Source organism: Lactuca virosa, chromosome 3 (assembly GCF_052849685.1).
Source record: "Lactuca virosa cultivar CGN04683 chromosome 3, Lactuca_virosa_CGN04683_v6, whole genome shotgun sequence".
Lineage (NCBI taxonomy): Eukaryota > Viridiplantae > Streptophyta > Magnoliopsida > Asterales > Asteraceae > Lactuca > Lactuca virosa.
The window spans coordinates 166,646,318-166,664,780 of NC_136428.1; the positions used below are offsets into that span (position 1 = coordinate 166,646,318).

Here is an 18,463-nt window from a genome sequence, read left to right on the forward strand (position 1 = left end):
AAGCATTCCCTGGTGCTAATTTGATCGAATTCTTAATTCTTCCTACATTCGGATGCTTTTAATCGGTATCTCGAATTCTCATACTGTTAATTTCAACTCTTTTTACTAATGTTGCTGTTGTAGTCTAATGTATCGTATTTCTGGGTGCTGTTTTACATTGTATTAATCTTTAAAATATCAATTTTATGAAGGGAATTTGGGTTTGTTGATTCACAGGAAATGAAGAAGGAAGAAATTAGTTTTTTTTTTTTTTTTTGTTCTACCGGCCTCTAGACTCAGTTTAGCGTTTCTTGAATTTTTGTTGAAGTTTGTGTGATTTTGGTCAGTAAAGATGAAATGAATAGGGGATATTTTGCTGCCTTCGTTATGAGACTTGATTGTAGCTCTTAGGATGCACACCAACTGGTCGATAAAATGCTTGAACCAACCTTTTCAATTTTTATTCAAGACCGTTATTCAGGGTATGCTTAATTTTCCTTTAGGTATGAACTATGAACTATGCACTACGAAGCATGTATTTTAAAATTAAAATCCAATTTTATCTTTCTTTGGTATAAAAATATATATATATTTTGAACGAATGGGGGAAATGCCCTCTTTTTTTTTGTTGGTTTGCTAGGTACATAAGGGCAAGAACAAGATTGTTCTTGTATTTATTGACTGGAATCCATGTAGAATGAAAGGAAACATGGGGTTCATTAACAGGAAACATAGAAGAGAGGGGTGAGTGGAATCATTAATTCTAATTCTGTTGGCATTTGTTCACGAATTGTATGAAATCACGAATCCAATTCTGTTGGAATGGAATCATGAATTCTAATTCTGTTGGAATGGAATCACGAATCCATATCTCTTTAATGGGTTTTGCATGACTTTATTTTGGTTTGCTTCTTTATACTTGAATTTTATCTTATATTATTGGTTTATAATGATCAAGTGTCGAATACCATTATTTTTGTAGGTACGAAACGAGAGATATCAAAGCAAAACATGGTACATATGAAACTTACAACATTCTACTGGAATGGAATCTTGAATTCTGATTCTGTGAGAATAGAATCTTGAAGATGAAAATTGTATGTGATGAAGATGAACAATGACTACCAATCTTCCAAAAAGAATGGATTATTCTACCAGAATAATATACAATATAATGAAAAAAAATATATGTAACAGTATATTCTGGTGGAATGATTCATATATTGTGTTTTTTGTGTTATTAATAAGTGTAACATTCGTATAGAATAGTATATATAATTTTTTTTCCTTTTCTAAGAATGTAAGGAAGAATGTAATGAAATTTTTTTTAACTTGTATCCCAAATTTTGTTATTCTTCAAAAAGTTCATTAGATCAAAATATATATTATGTCAGAATGTGTAATTCTTGTATGGTTCAATCATATTTGTTATTTTTCAATATATTGATAAATATATTCCGTCAGAATTTTCGAATTAGGAGAATTATCATCCATACAATCAGATTTTTAAAATTAATAAAATCTATTTTCCTTAAAATATAGAATTTTCCTTTTTTAAATTTATGTTAATTGACTAAAATACCCTTAGAATGAAATTTGTTGGTATTGTTTAATTATATTTAATTTAATAATATGTATTATTCACTTTCCAAAATTAAGTAAAATGAATGCCCACAATTATGTATACAATAACACAATATTTAGTTTGAATAGAATAACCTAAGCATATATATATATATATATATATATATATATATATATATATATTATCATCTTTTCTTTCTGTTCCAAATCAACTTTCAAAACAGCAAAAAAGTTACAACAAATAGATTAGTTATGGATTATTGCAATAAAATATGTAAGTATTGTCGTTAAACCTCAAAGAATGGTTTACGTATTTCAATTGTCATCATTTTATTTTAACATATAAAAAAGAAAGTTGTTTGATTTGTTTTTTGTTTAATTATAAACTGGATATTGTAGTTTTTTTTAAATATATATATTGAAGTGATAAAGTTAATAGATATGATTGATTAAGTAACGGTTTGGATTGTGATATGTTGTAACGTTGACTACTCCTTTTTTCTTTTTCATTTAATCTAATTTTTTTTTAAATTTTTTTGTTTTCATAATAAGATTGTTTATTCGTTTTTAATTTTTTTTAAGTTAAAATTTTCATATAGAGTCGATTCTTACCCAATCCATGCTTGTTAGTTTTTTTGTTATTTTTTGTTTTCATAATAAGATTTTTTTTTATTTCATAATAAGATTGTTTATTTGTTTTTACTTTTTTTGAGTTAAAATTTGCATATATAATCGGTAGTTTTTTTGTTTTTACTTTTTTTGTATTTTGGTTTTCATGATAAGGTTTTTTGTTTTCATAATAAGATTCATTTAATCTAATTTTTACTTAAATTGATTAATATTTCAATATTTTACTCTTTTCTTGTACCCATATATCAGTATTCATCCCACAATCTCAAGACAACTTTTAAAAAAGTTATATGTTTGTAGAATAAGAATTACTGAATCGATTAGTTTAATATAATACCACCCATTTTTGTGATTATCTCCAAATAAAAATGTAAAATGAATTTACAAACATTCAACCAAAACATGTCAATAAAAAACATTTTCATCGTGATATAGCATTAAACAAATATCACCCATTTTTGGGACTGCATACCACTTAATAACCAGAAAAATCTACATTTTGAACAAAACCTAAACATTCTTAAATCATATAATCATATAAACACAGCTAAAAATGTCATGATCTGCAGTCAATAATTTAACATACATACATCAATTTTACATATACATTCATAAATTCTTAATCCACATGCATACAATACATATTCAAAAGTGAAAAAGAAAACTGACCTGTGCTCGCTGGAAAAACGAAGCTGCAATCGGTGGTGATGTGGTGTCCTTACACCGGAAACTTAAAAACAGAAAAAAAATCAACAATTCACAGTCGTAACCGGTGGTCAGAGAAGACAAGAAAGAGAACTAGGTAGAGAAAACAAGCGTCGTCGGTGATAGCAGGTCGTACTCGGAGGTGACAGTCGGCAATGGAGGTGGCAGTCGGTAGGTGGTGGCAGTCGGCTTTGGAAGTTAATTGGCGGTGGGAGTCGGCTTTGGAAGTTAATCGGCGGTGGAGAGCAACGACGTCAGCGGTGATGTCGCAAATCGTCGCCGAAGAGAACCATTGGAGAGGGTTGACAGATTATACGTCGTCTCGGGTGAGGAAGCTGAACAATAGGGGTAACCCTTTAGCGGCGACCTAGAGGTTATAAGCGGCGACAATCTGGAGGGAACTCAACGCTCCTTTTCTAGAGATTATCGGCCGTTGGATCGGGTAAGAAATGTAGGGCCAAGATTTCGTCCAATGTGGGTCAATGGATCGACACCAATAGTGACGACATGTCGCCGCTAAAGGTGTCGTCTCTATTACCTTCTACAGAGACAAACCCTATCCGTTGGATCATGTTCCGAACAATGACCAGGATTGAAAGTGGCGTGTCTCCAACGGATCTCCGGTCCATACCTTTAGTGACGACATTGGCGTTTTAGCGGCGACACCAAGCGTGGCTTATCTGGTGTGATAGCTAAAGGCCTTGATGTCGAAAAAAACGACATCCCTAATATCCCTAATACTCTGTATTCTTGTTGTGAAAGGTAATCTAATAAAGTGTTATATTAAATTGAACTTTTTCTTAAATGTTACTTTCAGCAGTTACTGGTTTCGGAACCCACCTAAAATTAAAAAATGATGACATATTTTTGTCTCGATTGCAAAATCATGTTTATAATACAATTTTCTAATATTATTATAAAAACATAGGATATTTTGTAAAGATATACATTAGATTTTTTAACTAATGATCATTAAATGGCGTCCTAAATATTCCGGAAGATGGGCAACAACGCGTATATAAGATCTTTCTAGTTTATACCCTTTTCTAAAGACATTCCTAGGAATCTAAACAGTTGTGGCGGAACAGAGGCTTCGTGGTCTAAGTTTTCCGGCGATGGCGACACCGTTTTCGCTGCTGTTAGCGTATGCCCCAGGCCACAATACTCACCCTCATTCATGCTATTGCTCACAATGTATAACCTCATCCCTACACAACTCCTAAAGTACGTCGTCAACGCCGTCAGATTGTACTGGAAACCTAAATCCTCAAAACTCACTCTCATCTTCGACCAGAGAGACAGCTTTTCTCCAAACCAGATGTTCGATGCCGCCGAAGCTTTCCTCTGTACCAGAATCAAGCCCGATTCCAACTGTCTCAAGTGATCTTCGATCGAATGTTTAATTCTTGTTTTATAGATATTTTGATTTCAAAATCTAAAGAAACTTTTCTTTTCGATGATTGTAGGGTAACCAAAAACGTCAAAGAAGACCACATCAATATCAAGTTTGCAAAATGGGAGGCGATAGAATATTCGTTCGAGGGAATCTCACTTGCATGGAAGTACGTCATTGTGCCGCCAAACAAAAAGGCTAACGGCAGTGAAACCCCGGAGAGAAAATATATCAAACTGAAATTTGAGAAAGAATATAAAGACAAAATAATAAATTCATACTTGCCATGGATACTTGAAAAAGCTAAGGAAATTGAAAACCAGAAGAATGTCGTGAAGCTCCATAATCTACAATTCGATCGCAGTTATGATTGTCCAGAAAAGGAATCGGTAAAACTGGATCATCCATCAACGTTTGACACATTAGCTATGGATCCAACGATGAAAAAGGCGATAATGGAGGATTTGGATTTGTTTTTGAGGAGGAGGGATTTTTACAGGAAAGTAGGGAAGGCGTGGAAGAGAGGGTATTTACTGTATGGTCCGCCGGGGACAGGGAAATCAAGTTTAATAGCTGCCATGGCGAACTACCTTAAGTTTGATATTTATGATTTACAGTTGACCAGTGTTGGGAATGATTCGAGTTTGAAGAAGCTGATGTTAAGCACATCGAATCGTTCCATTATTGTGATCGAAGATATTGATTGTAGCATAAAAGTGCATGATCGGAAGGGAACCATTCCTTCTAACTTTATCCATGAGAAACCTAAACGTTCTCCTCAGGTTTGTTTCTTTAATTTCTCTTTTGGATACTCTGCATCATGATCGGAATGACGGGTAATATTGTTTCTTTTTCCGTTGGTTTTTGTAGTTTTCTTTATCAGGGCTTTTAAACTTCATAGATGGGTTATGGTCGTGTTGTGGAGATGAACGTATCATAATCTTTACAACAAACCACAAGGAAAGACCCGATCCAGCATTGCTTCGACCAGGAAGGATGGATGTGCACATTCACATGTCGTATTTGACCATTGATGGGTTCAGAACTCTAGCTGCTAACTATCTCAACATTCATGACCATCATTTAAGGTTTACTGAAATCGAAGAGTTAATCAATGACACCAAGCTGATTACCCCGGCGGAGGTGGCGGAGGAACTCATGAAGTCTGACGATCAGGAGGTTGTGTTGGAAGAAGTTGTCAACTTTTTGAAACGGAAGAAGACTGAGGAGGATACGGCTATAGAGCTTAGTGATGCCGGTAACGATGAAGTTCCTGAAGCGAAAAAGGCAAAACTTATCTCATAATTGAAACAAATATTTTTTGACACCTCTAATATTAAACCATGTACCGACTTTGGAAGGTTCAAAGAGAAAACCGGGTTGGTTCAACTAGAACAATAACCAATTTCGCATGTATAAAATTGGTGATAAAAGGACTAAGCCAAAATCGTTTATTTTTAAACAAGAACCATCTTATACTTGTAATTAGCCGGTCCAAACTAGATCGACAAGCATATGGTTTAAAAATATGAAAATGTAAGTATTTATTTATAATAGAAAACACTTACCAATTTTCTTAATGTTGTCAATATAGGACTCTTTAATGCCAAAATATAATACGCCTTATATTATTTATAGTTTATATATATTTTTTCCTACCTTTTTTTTCCAAAAACATTAGGTAGGTCCACCAAAATAATTAAGGTTGCTCCTAAATATATTTTATATATAATTTCTTGTTAACTTTTTAATTTTAGGTGGGTCAAGTGACTTACATTTGCATTATGTAGCATGACCACTACTAAAAACCTATTTATACAACTGGAAATAAATTTTTATTTGCAGATCATTTTTCTTTTAATCGCGATTTTGATACACATCAATCCATATCAAGATTTTTCAACCAGATACTTAGTATGTGGCTATATTTCGTATCAAATTTGATTTAATTTCATCATAAAAAAGTGACGATACATTTCATATCAATATATTTTTACATTTTAATCGGTTTTTATTTTATTAAAAAGAATTATAATTATTGATTATCATATATTAAAAATCACACAAATTGTATTGGTTGTTTCAACAAAAATAGATTATTATTCAATCTTAAAATATATTAGAGTTGAGGTTAAAAATTATAATGCATTTATAAAAAAGTACATATATTTTGGCATATTAACAAAAAAGTCACCCTTGGTATTTTTTGTTCACAATTTAACCATCGAAACTTATTATTGTTAGTGGTTACCTAGAAATAGTCAGTTGCAATGGTTTAATTGCAAGTGATAGCCGATTCTAATGTTTCAAATGAAAAAAACAGGGGTGACTTTATTGTCAATATAACTAAAATATACTGACTTTTACGCAGATTTCCCATTTTAATATGACAAAATTTCATAAAATGATCTTTGTGTTTGGCAAAATTTTTTAGCTTCGGTCGAAAAAGTTTTGGTGTTGCACCAATGGTCCAAAATTAGATCTTTTTATTGGTTTTGGTCCCTATCAACTTAAAAAGACTATTATACCCCTCATATGTATATTTTTTCATTTTATTATATTTATGTTACAGATTTTATTAATTAAAAGAGAGTAAAAGAAGGGAACATCCACCCATCTCTCTCTCTCTCTCTCTCTCTCTCTCTCTCTCTCTCTCTCTCTCTCTCTCTCTCTCTCTCAGGCAGTTGCAACTTTACAAGAACTAACCGGAATGTTGGTATCGTCAATCGCCGACACGAAAAAGGATAGCCCACTTCCTGCTCTCTCTAACATCACTGTGGACTCCATCGTCTCCTTCTCTTTTCTTCTTCCTCACAAATCCACCATCACGATAGATAATAATGACACACCTCTTCCCTACCTAGACGATGTCATGCTCGTAAACATGATCCACGATGAAGCCCTGAACTCAATCTATTGATCCTCTGTTTATGCCGTCGGAAACAGTGGATTTTATGGATCCAGTTGCTTCCTAAAACAACCTCTGCCAGTTGGAACTACCTGATCTGTATCCTGCCACTAGATCACCACCATTATCGACCTCCTTATGTATTGATCTGAAACCATTGGGCCTCTTCTCGCCTCCAGAACCACTAGATCCTCACTCTGACGATGGATCAACGGCGTATCCCTTCCTTTATCTAGTGACATCCTACATGTATCTTGTTGTAGATCTCGCAGTCAAGCCACCGCCAAAAGAAGGTTGGCGCCAGTGGTGGCTTATAGAAACAAAGGAATAAGGATGGTGCCGGTAGTGGTGGTTTCTGAAACAGTTTGTCGATTTTTGTTAATCAGAACCACCGAAAAAGGAAGAAGGTTGGCGCCAATGGTGTAACGTCACAAAAACAAGACCCAGAAATTTCATTTTTAATTTAATGAAAACAATATTCAAAACATCATCAAAATCCCAAATGGAACAAATGTATCAAAACGTCACAAATATCAGAGTTATCATGAAATGTGGAACAATAACGTGTGTGCACTGCAATCTCCCTGAGCTCTTCCCTTTTGCACCAGAAGTACCTGAAACATAAACTGAAAACCATAAGCATGAGGCTTAGTGAGTTTCCCTCAAGTATCACATACCACACATATCATGCATACAATGAGCCCTGCCCGATGAGTGTAACGGGTCCCGCCCTAACTCGCATAACGGGCCACGCCCATTGAGTATAACGGGCCTCTCCCTAAATCTCATAACAGGCCCTGCCCACTGAGTATAACGGGCATCGACCTAACTCGCATAACGAGCCCCACCCACGGAGTATAACGGGCCTTGCCCTAACTCGCATAACAGGCCCCGCCCAACTAATTGTATGAAAGCATACAAGCACATACACATGCAAGAGTCACAAAAACATCTAACATCCTAACATAACAATTCATGTGTCGGAATTGGTGCCTTAGACCCGCTAAACCCAGTAAGGAAACTCACCTCTAGCTGCTGAATCACTCAAATGAATCTCAGTCTGTTGGTCCGAAAAAATCCCCACAATATCATCATAAAATAACATCCAATTAATAATTGGATTCCAATCCATAACCATCAGTCTAAATTAGAATAAAAAGGTCATTTTACCCTTTACCTAGCTTGGTCCAAGACCAAGGCCCAAACCAAATACACTAAAAGGCCCAATTCCAAAATGGTCACCCAAAGCCCAATTATTGCCCAATTTTCCAATCTAGGTCGAAGTCCCTTCGTGGGCCTTCATCCAAGTGAACCCAACATAAAAGCATCAACCCAAAATACAACTTGATGGCCTAATCAAGACCCTAATCTCCTATGGTCCAAACATGGACCCAATACCGAAAAAGCCAAAATTCTGAAGGCCATATGCTGAGTACGCGGGCCGTACTCAACTCGTACGCTTAGTGTGCTTGCTCTGGGGCTAGTACGTGCAGCGTACCAGCTTGTACACCCAGCGTACTCTCCAGTTGGCCATCCTACATCATTAAGCACTTAATCTGCGCAGCCCTTGCTTCATACTCTCATATCAAACTTCCTTAAGGTGACTTATCACATAAAGTTGGCAACTTTACGTGCATGCATGGCTTAATGGGGCTCTAGAACTCAAAAGAGCTTAAAAAAGGGTCTTCACACATGCATGAGTCCATAAACAACTAAAAGCATGCATTTTTATGGACAAAGAAACCAAAAGAACCCTAGATCTACCATCAATCACTTCTGGAGTGAATTAAGAAGCTTAACAATTACTCTAAGGACTCAAAAAGCAAAAAATAGCGCATAACTAGATCTAGCATCATATATTAGCAAGTTGTTAGCTTTTAACCTCAAAAGGCTAGCAAATGATGAGTTAATCTTGGATCCTCAAGCTCCAAGCACAACTCGAAGTGGTCCACTTCTTCTTCTCAGTTACAAAGCACCAACAAACACTCCTTATGGCTTAAATTCTCAAGAACACACTAGAGTTTCGATTTCTGGACAATGGAGGGTGGAGGATGTCTAAACATGACCAAATGAGACTATCATAATGCTTAAATAGGATGCAATACCCTAGAAATTAGGGTTTCATAATCCACACGTACACCATGCGTACTCCATGTACGCTCAGCATACATGGACTTAATGCGTGATCCTAAATGCACTAGTATGACCAGCGTACAAGGAGTACACCCAACGTACTCCAACTTTCCTGAAGTTGCCAGTTCTACACCCTAGGGACTAATTCTGCAAAACGTTAACACCCTAAGATCCAAACTGAAAAATACTTTGAATCGGGTGTTACAACTCTCCCCCACTTAAATTAGATTTCCTCCTCGAAATCATTCCTTGAAACATCCAAAAAATATGACCCAAAAATTTCAATTTTTAAATTTGAATAAAATAATATTCCAAAAGCATTGTTCATACAACCTAGAAAATAAATATGTTAAACATCATAAAAATCAGAGTATGTCCCAAAAACAGAATCCATATGGTGTGTGTGATGCAGTCAACCCGAGGTCTTCCCTTTGGAACCGGAAGTACCTGAAACATAAACTAAAACCGTAAGCATAAATCTTACTGAGATTCCCTAAAATACCACATACCATACATACAAATCAACACATAAGGGCCCCACCCAACATCGGACACCGTCCGGCATCGGGTCCCGCTCGGGATCGAGCCCTACTCGGTAAATAGATCGGGCCCCGCCCAACATACATATAACATATATCAAGTAAACACATACACATGCAATAATCACAAAGATACATAGCATACAAAATGATCATCGAGCCCCGCCCAGCATCTGGCTTTGCCCGGTAAACATATAAGCACATAGCACATGCAAGAGTCATGCAGACAGCTAGCATACTAACATAACATAAACATAGGCCGGCATTAATGCCTTCGACCCGCTAAACCCAGTGAGGAAACTCACCTCGAAAAGCTAAATGAAATGAATAATCCATGGCTGCTGGTCTTACAATTCCCCGAGCTATCAACTGTCAAATAAAAACCAATTAACATTTGGGATCTAAATCATAACCATAAATCCTTACTTGGGTAAAAAGACCATTTTACAACTAACCTAACTTGGTCCATGACTAAAGCCCAATTTCACAATCTAATAGGCACAAAAGTCAAATAATCCATCAAGGCCCAATTATGGCCCAATTTCTAATTGGGCCCACTCCCTTCTTATGGGCTTTAGCCCAAGGCCCAATAATATTCCTGGCCCAAAACTCCGAAAATCAGATGGCCCAACTTAACCCTAACCTTCTAAGTCCAAAACTTGGCCCAAACCTAAAGCCCAACATCGAAATGCCACCTGACTGAGTACGCGAGGCGTACTCAGCTTGTACGCTAAGTGTACTGGCTCGAAGGCTTGTACGTTGCGCGTACAGGCTTGTACGCCCAACCTACTCTTCTAGATTATCCATATTCTAGATTTAGCTCTTAACCCATTAAGACTTCACTCCAGAATGTAGATCTGATCTTCTTGAGCTGGATTATCACGTAAAGTTGCTAACTTTACGTCCATGCAAGGCTAAATGAATCTCTTAAGCTCAATAAGGGCTTAATAAATGACTTAATGCTTGCATGAGACCTTTAACTTAATAAAGATGACACCTTTATGCTTAAGGAGTCCATGGCAAGCCTAGATCTGAAAGAATAAGTCTTTGGGACGTCCTATTTCCATCATCCACCCAAACCATGGCTAAAAACATGACAATTTAACCCAAAAGGAGATCTAAGCAACTAGTAATAAAGATAAGAACTTGATACCTCAAAATCCTTGCAAAATAGGTAGTGGTTCTGGATCCAAGACTTCCTCTCCAAGCTTAGCAACTTCAAGATCTTCTAACTCCTTCAAAATGCACAAAATAAACACCAAACTCTCTTCAAAGGCTCAAATGCTTAACAGTGGAGGCTACAACTTGATTTAGGGTTTTGGAGGCTTTAGAGGCTGGTAGTGAGGCCATCCCTAAGGAATAAGGTGGCTTATATAGGGTGCATGACCCTTAATTGGGGTTACATTAAAGTCCACGTACGCCCAACGTACGTATACGTATGCCCAACGTACGTGACCTGGGTCCCACCTTGCCATCAACTTAGTATGCTAAGCGTACCAAGTGGTATGCCCCGCGTACTATCTTTTCAACCAACATCCTAAGCATACCAAGTGGTACGCCCCGCGTACTACTTTAGGGACCAAATTGCAAAATTTCAAAAATAGAAGGGCCATAAGGTACATACCTGGGTACAAGTGTTATAATTCTCCCCCACTTGAATCAGACTTCATCCTCGAAGTCCGCTGCTCCAAATAAATGCGGGTAATGTCCCCTCATCTCATCTTCGGGCTCCCAAGTCCATTCCGAACAATCGGTCTGTCAATATAATTCAGACGGCCATCCACCTGAATATCCTCCAATGGTACCACTGCGGAGTCGTCTTCCAGGCACTTCCACAGCTGAGATACCTGAAACATACTATGATTCTAACTGAGCTTGGCTGGAAGATCTAAAAGATACGCAACTCGGCCCACCCGAGCCAAAACCCTGAAAGGGCCAATATACCTAGGGCCCAGCTTGCCCCGCTTCCTGAACCGGATGACACCTTTCCAAGGTGACACCTTTAGGAGAACCATATCTCATTCCTAGAATTCTAAGTCTGACCAACGCTAGTTGGCATAGCTCTTCTGCCGACTCTGAGCTGTCTAGAGCCTGCTCTGAAACTGCTAAATCAACTTAGTGGTCTTGAGAACCACGTCGGTACTCCCCCTAACCCGCTGACCGAACTCGCCCTAACAAATCGGAGTCCTTCATTTCCTCCCGTAGAGCATATCAAAAGGAGGTGGATCAATGCTAGCGTGATAACTTTTGTTATACAAAAATTCCGCTAATGGAAGATACGTATCCTAACTGCCACCGAAATCCAACACAAAAGCATGAAACATATCATCGAGGGTCCGAATGGTCCGCTCGCTCTGACCATCGGTTTGCGGATGAAATACGGTACTGAAATGAAGATAAGTTCCCAACTCGTCGTGAAACCTCTTCCAAAACCTGGAAGTACATCGGACATCTCTATCAGAAACTACCAATACCGGCACCCCATGTCGTTCCACGACCTCCTTGATGTAAAACTCGGATAGCTTCTTTGCAGATATGCTCTCATGAAGCGGAATGAAATACGCACTCTTGGTCAAACGCTCCACGATGACCCAAATCGAATCTACTTCGTGCGCAGACCTAAGATGCTTTTTGATAAAATCCATGGTAATATCTTCCCATTTCCATATGGGAATCTCCAATGGCTGCATCTTGCCATGAGGTCGCTAATTCTCGGCCTTGACTTTCCTGCAAGTCAAGCACCGTTCCACATACCAAGCCACCTCCCATTTCATGCAGGGCCACCAATAATCAGGACGAAGATCCCTATACATGTTCGTCACCCCGGGATGAATGGAGAACAGAGATTTGTAGGCCTCCTCCATCAAAACCTAGCATACACCGCCCCAATATGGAACTCGGACTCGCCGATGCAGAGTCAACAACCCACGACTATCATAATCGAAGGAAGCCACCTGAACCATAATACTCTCACTTTTCCGGTGCTCTTCCTTCATAGCCTCAACCTGTGCCTCTCGAATCCGCTCCAATAATGGAGTAATCACAGTCATCCTTAAACATATATTTTGTATCGGTGTCGCGACCGACTTACGGATGAGAGCATTAGCCACCATATTGGCCTTCCCCGGGTGCTAAAGGATCTCACAATCATAAGCCTTCACCACATCCAACCACCGACACTGCCTCATGTCCAGGTTCGGATGATCCATTAAGTACCTCAGGCTCTTGTGGTTCGTGTAAATGGTACATCGGACCCCACCGAGGTAATGCCGCCAAATCTTGAGGGCGAAACCACGGCCTCCAACTCAAAAATCATGTGTCGGGTAACTCGCCTGGTGAGGCTTCACCTGTCTCGACGCGAAAACTATCACACGACCTCTCTGCATCCGCACTGCCCTGAATCCTATGATCGAAGCATCACAATAAACCATGAAATCATCGACACCCTCTGGCAGGGTCAAAATCGGCCTTACACAATCGTGTTAGAACAATAAATAAGATCGATACATTCTATAATAAAGAACGTGAATTAAATGACAAGAACAATGAAGATCAAAGTGGTGCCTAATGCTTTAATTAAACCACTCTAGAAGAGTTCTCAAGAACTTCTCTACAAGAGCATAAATGGCAATTAGGGTTACAAAACTGTTAACCCTGAAGATACATACATACAATATATATAGGCTAAGACTAAAGAGTAAAAAGTGAGAACCGACATGCCCAAACTGGAATAAATAAGACTATATTAGCACATACATTTGACACAACACAAATAAACCCAACGATCTCCCCCTTTGTGTAAAATAAGAAGGACTGTCTTCACTGTCGTCTTCTCTGTACCTTGAATAACCTTGGCATCAAATTCAAAAGAGTATTTCGGACAAGAAGGTACCACTTGAACATATCCGAGAAGCACTTTAGATCAACAGTGGAGTTTGCTTTGCAATCTGCAGTCATTGCGAGGATAGTTTTCAGAGCAGTCGTAGAGTATAAGTGTTTGTCTCGCAAGAAGAACATACTCTTCTGAACTTTTTCACCATCCTACCGATTATACACCACACACCAGTTCTCTTTTCGGATTTTTCCCAGTCTGAGCTTGTGAATGTCTTCTGGTTCCTCTTCGGGCTTCAGAATTGGCATTTTCTTAAGAACAGATGCTATCTCAACATCCATTTTTGCAATTTCATGAATGTAATAAATAAGCATCCTCTTTAGATGTGCAACAATAGGCTCGAATGTCTTTTCTTCTTTTGACACAATCAAGAACAATAAAATCCAATCGTATGGATTCATGCATGGTAAGTCTGCCAGAGTGAATTCATCTTTGAAACGACTTGTTCCTCGGAATCCTTTGAACTTTATGTTAACAAAGTTTTCAGTCGGAACAGGTTCATAAACCTTTAACACAACAATCTTCTGCAAACTCCAAGTCTTGAATTGAGGCTTGGCATACTTAAGATAGAAAGAGAAAAGCATATGATTAACATCATAGTCAGATATCAGTTCCTTCTCAATCTTCTCAAAGCATCGAAACAGAAAAGCCATGGGAGTGATTGGAAAATCAAGTTCAAAATTTGCGGTATTATTCTGATCAAAATAAACCGAAGGCTGCAGCCAGTGAATGCTCGGATCATCAATATCTTCCCTCTAAATTTATTCCATTGACCAAAGAGGGAATAGAGACTTCTAAGTGTAACATCCGGATTCCAGGTATCATAAATTAAGTATTTATTTTTGAGTCAAGGAGAGGGACTCAACGAGTTGACGCCTAAACTCGTCGAGTAGGATCACGACTACTGACTAGGATTAATGAATGGACTGGACGAGTCGGCGAGTCGACTCGACGAGTCCGCGCTGTGGACAGAAACCCTAAATCTTCGGGCATGTTCCCTATTTAAGGGTCCTTATGGCCCTCATTGCGGCTACACACCCACTTGAGAAACCCTATCGAACCAGAGAGCATAGAGAGTGAGGGAAGGAGCTAATTGCATCATCTTTAGTGCATTCTTGCAAGAAGAAGAGAGGGGATTCAAGCTAGGCTAATTGAGGAGCTCATACCTACCATTAATTCACCAAAGATTGCTGCTGAGGTATGAATCCATGCCTATTTTCGTGTTTAATGTAGATCTCTTGAATCTAGGGTTTCTTTATCCTTTCTTTAGTTGGAATATGGAGCATGTGAAGTCCCATTGAGAAATAGACTTTAGATCTGGACCTTGAGAGGTCTAGAGTGTCCCAACAACCAAGCTTTATGTTGTTACATGAGAATATTGAGCCTAGGACTCCTATTTTAGAGCTATTTCTTCAAATAGAGCCATATGTGCGATGCATGAACGTAAAGTTCAGACCTTTACGTGACTTTTGGGTGTTAGAATGTCAGATCTATAGGTTAAAGAAACAGATATGACCTCAGAAGGTCGTTTGAGCATTCTCATGGAAGAAACTCTCCGAGTCCATGAGAGGACTCGAAGAGTCGGATAGTGTTGCACCACGATTCGTGATCGGTGGTAACCCGTCGAGAGAAAGGTTAAATCGACGAGTCGAGTGAGGCCTTAGGAGGATTCAGAGGATACGCATCGACTCGACGAGTCACCCGAGTGCACTCGACGAGTCTGGTCAATGTTGGACCGTTGACTGGGGTTGACTTTTAGGGTTTGGTCAACATTTGGTCATTGGACCATTGGAGGGGTAATATGGTATTTTCCCCTTCTGAGAGAATATAGGGAGGGACTAGCCTAGCCTTTGAGATCTGTATTAATTAGAGATAATTACTTTATGTGATTAGGCGGAGCCTAGATCAGTGATTCGAGTTCGAGACTTTCCGAGATTTCCCGAGGTGAGTCTTCTCACTATAAAATACATAGAGTGGTAACTATATGCAGACCGAAGGGTCTTATGTGTTATGTCTATGTTTGAGTTTATGTGCATTGTGATATATGTATGCTATGTGTTATATAGACCGGACCGGAGGTTCCTACGATTTAGACCGGACCAGAGGGTCCAACGAGCTAGACCAGACCAGAGGGTCCAACGAGCTACGAGACTGGAGGGTCCCGCTGAGACACATTGACCAGAGAGTCATACCGAGTTATAGCCTCGAGTGGCTTATGTGTTGTATCTGGTATTTTGGGGAACTCACTAAGGATTTATGCTTACCGTGTTATGTGATATGTGTTTCAGGTACCAACGAGGATCGCGGGAAGGCGCCGATATGATTTGTACACACTAGCAGAGGATTATGTGTTGAGATTCTGGGATATGTTTTTTTGTGATGACATTTGATACATGAGATTTTGAGAATATTATATGAGTTTTATTATGTTTGAAAAATGAAAAATTGTTTTAAAATTTACGTTGTTACAAGTTGGTATCAGAGCCTTAGTTTGAGGGATTCGGGTGCACCTTCGGGCGTGTCTGAAGTCAAACTGAGGATTTGAGAAAAATTTTCATAAAAGAAACAATTTTTCTAAAAGAGTAAAAGACTTTTTGAGAAAAGCAGAACGGAGCAGTGTGTACGATCAGCCAGCGCTCGAACGGTGATTTCCCAAAATACCCTTACATTATGTGTTATGAGATATTATGTGATATGCTATGCATGCTATAGTAGGCTACGTATTCATATCTAGGACTAGAGTGGCCTGATTTGTGATGCCTTAGCCTAGGAGATTACTGCTACTATGAGTTACTTCGAGAGTGAGTAGGTAGCAGCGAGGAGCTTATGAGTGGTCTACTGGAGGGTAGCCTGTGTTCAGCGAGATATAGTGTACTTGTGATCTGGGATCCTAGGAGGAGGACTTGGGGTGAATACTAATGCGGTGTGGAAGGTAGTATAGGGCCCGTACTACTGGAAACACCGGATCAGTGAGCAGTCCAAGTAAGAATCCTTAGGATACTAAGGAACGAGTAGGGTTGGGTTATCGAGTGCGAGTATACTCGAGCAAGTCTCGGATTTCTTTTATGTTGTGTTTCAGAGACATTATGGTGGGTACGCGCCACACTCCAGAGAGCAGCGGTGTTAGCGATGATGAGATCCGCATGATGATTCATGATGAGGTGGCAACAACCATTCGTGCTGAGATACTAGAGATGTTTGGGTCTATCAAGACCACACTACTTGAGACATTTGATGAGCGGTATGCTGCTCTTACCAATGCTGTTGTTGCTGCCGCCACCGCAGCCGTTGCCGCTGCTAGGCCACAGGGGGGTGACTCGTTGTTGTACTGGGAGTTCAGCAACATGAAGCCACCAGAGTTTGATGGGACTCAGGATCCGATAGCCGCGATGAGATGGATCTCTGACATTGAGGGGTGCTTCTACACATGTTCTTGTCCTGAGCATCTGAGGGTACGGTTCGCATTAAACCAGCTTCGCTTGGGAGCGAAGGACTGGTGGAAGTTTGTGACGGCAGACTTCACTCCTGCAGAGATTACAGCGGTGACCTGGGAGAGGTTCACCACCATGTTCCGAGATGAGTATGTTCCCCTGGTGGAGAGGGAACGGTTGACGCAAGAGTTCTTGTCCCTCAAGCAGGGGACAAAGTCAGTGACTGTGATTACACGGATGTTTCATGAGAGGGCGTTGTTTTGCCCTGAGCACGTGTCTACCGAGCAGGCACGTATGAGCCGATATCTGAGCATACTGAGGAGGGACATTCATGAGTTTGTGGCGAACTCGACGTACCAGACATTTGCTGAGCTCCAGGCGAATGCCTGGAAGAGGGAGATTGAGCTAGAGACTCAGGCCAGGGAGGAGGCCGAGTCTCAGAGGAGGGATAGGCGGCCGGTACAGTCTCAGCCGGCAGCCAAGCGGGCAAAGCCCGCTGATTCGAGATCTGGAGGTCCGAAGGGCGGCACTTGCGGGAAGTGCGGCAAGAGCCATGAGGGGGTGTGCAGAGCGGGGATGTGCTACAAGTGTGGTAAGGAGGGGCATTTCGCGAGGGATTGCCCCAAGGGGTTTGCAATTTGCTTTCACTACAACCAGACAAGCCATCGGAACGCCGAGTGCCCACATCTACTTCAGGGATCAGCACAGGGATCTGCACCTGCTGCTAGAGCTACCGAGGTTCGGCCAGCGAAGGCCGAGGCACCGAAGGCTCGCGGGAGAGCCTTTCAGTTGACGGCGGAGGAGGTCCGCGCAGCGCCCGATGTCGTGGCTGGTATGTATTCTTTTATTTACTTATACTGAGTTTGAGATATTGTGCTTATTGTGTGGTATGCATAGGTACTTTTCTTGTGAGTTCTGTACCTGCTTTGGTGTTATTTGACTCGGGTGGGAGTCGATCTTTCGTGTCATTGGCGTTTAGCCAGCACATCAGTATCCGACGAGAGGCGTTGAGTCGACCTCTACGAGTTTCTATAGCTGACGAGCGAGCGGTTTATGCTACTGATGTGATTCGAGGATATGTACTCGAGATTTTTGGTGTTGAGTTCCTGATAGATCTGGTACCGATTGCAATGGGGTATGTATGTGTCATCGTGGGCATGCACTCGTTGAGCCGTTTTTAGAGCTGTTATAGATTGCAAGCGACAGTTGGTGACCATACGAGACCCTAGTGGGGGAGTACTTACGGTGTATGGCGAGGGTACCCAATCT

General features: G+C 39.9%; 1 pseudogene; it reads left to right on the top strand.

The window, feature by feature from the left end:
* The first annotated feature begins 3,053 nt into the window (after positions 1–3,053).
* Positions 3,054–5,596, top strand: LOC145164243 (AAA-ATPase At3g50940-like; annotated as a pseudogene).
* Positions 5,597–18,463: the final 12,867 nt, after the last annotated feature.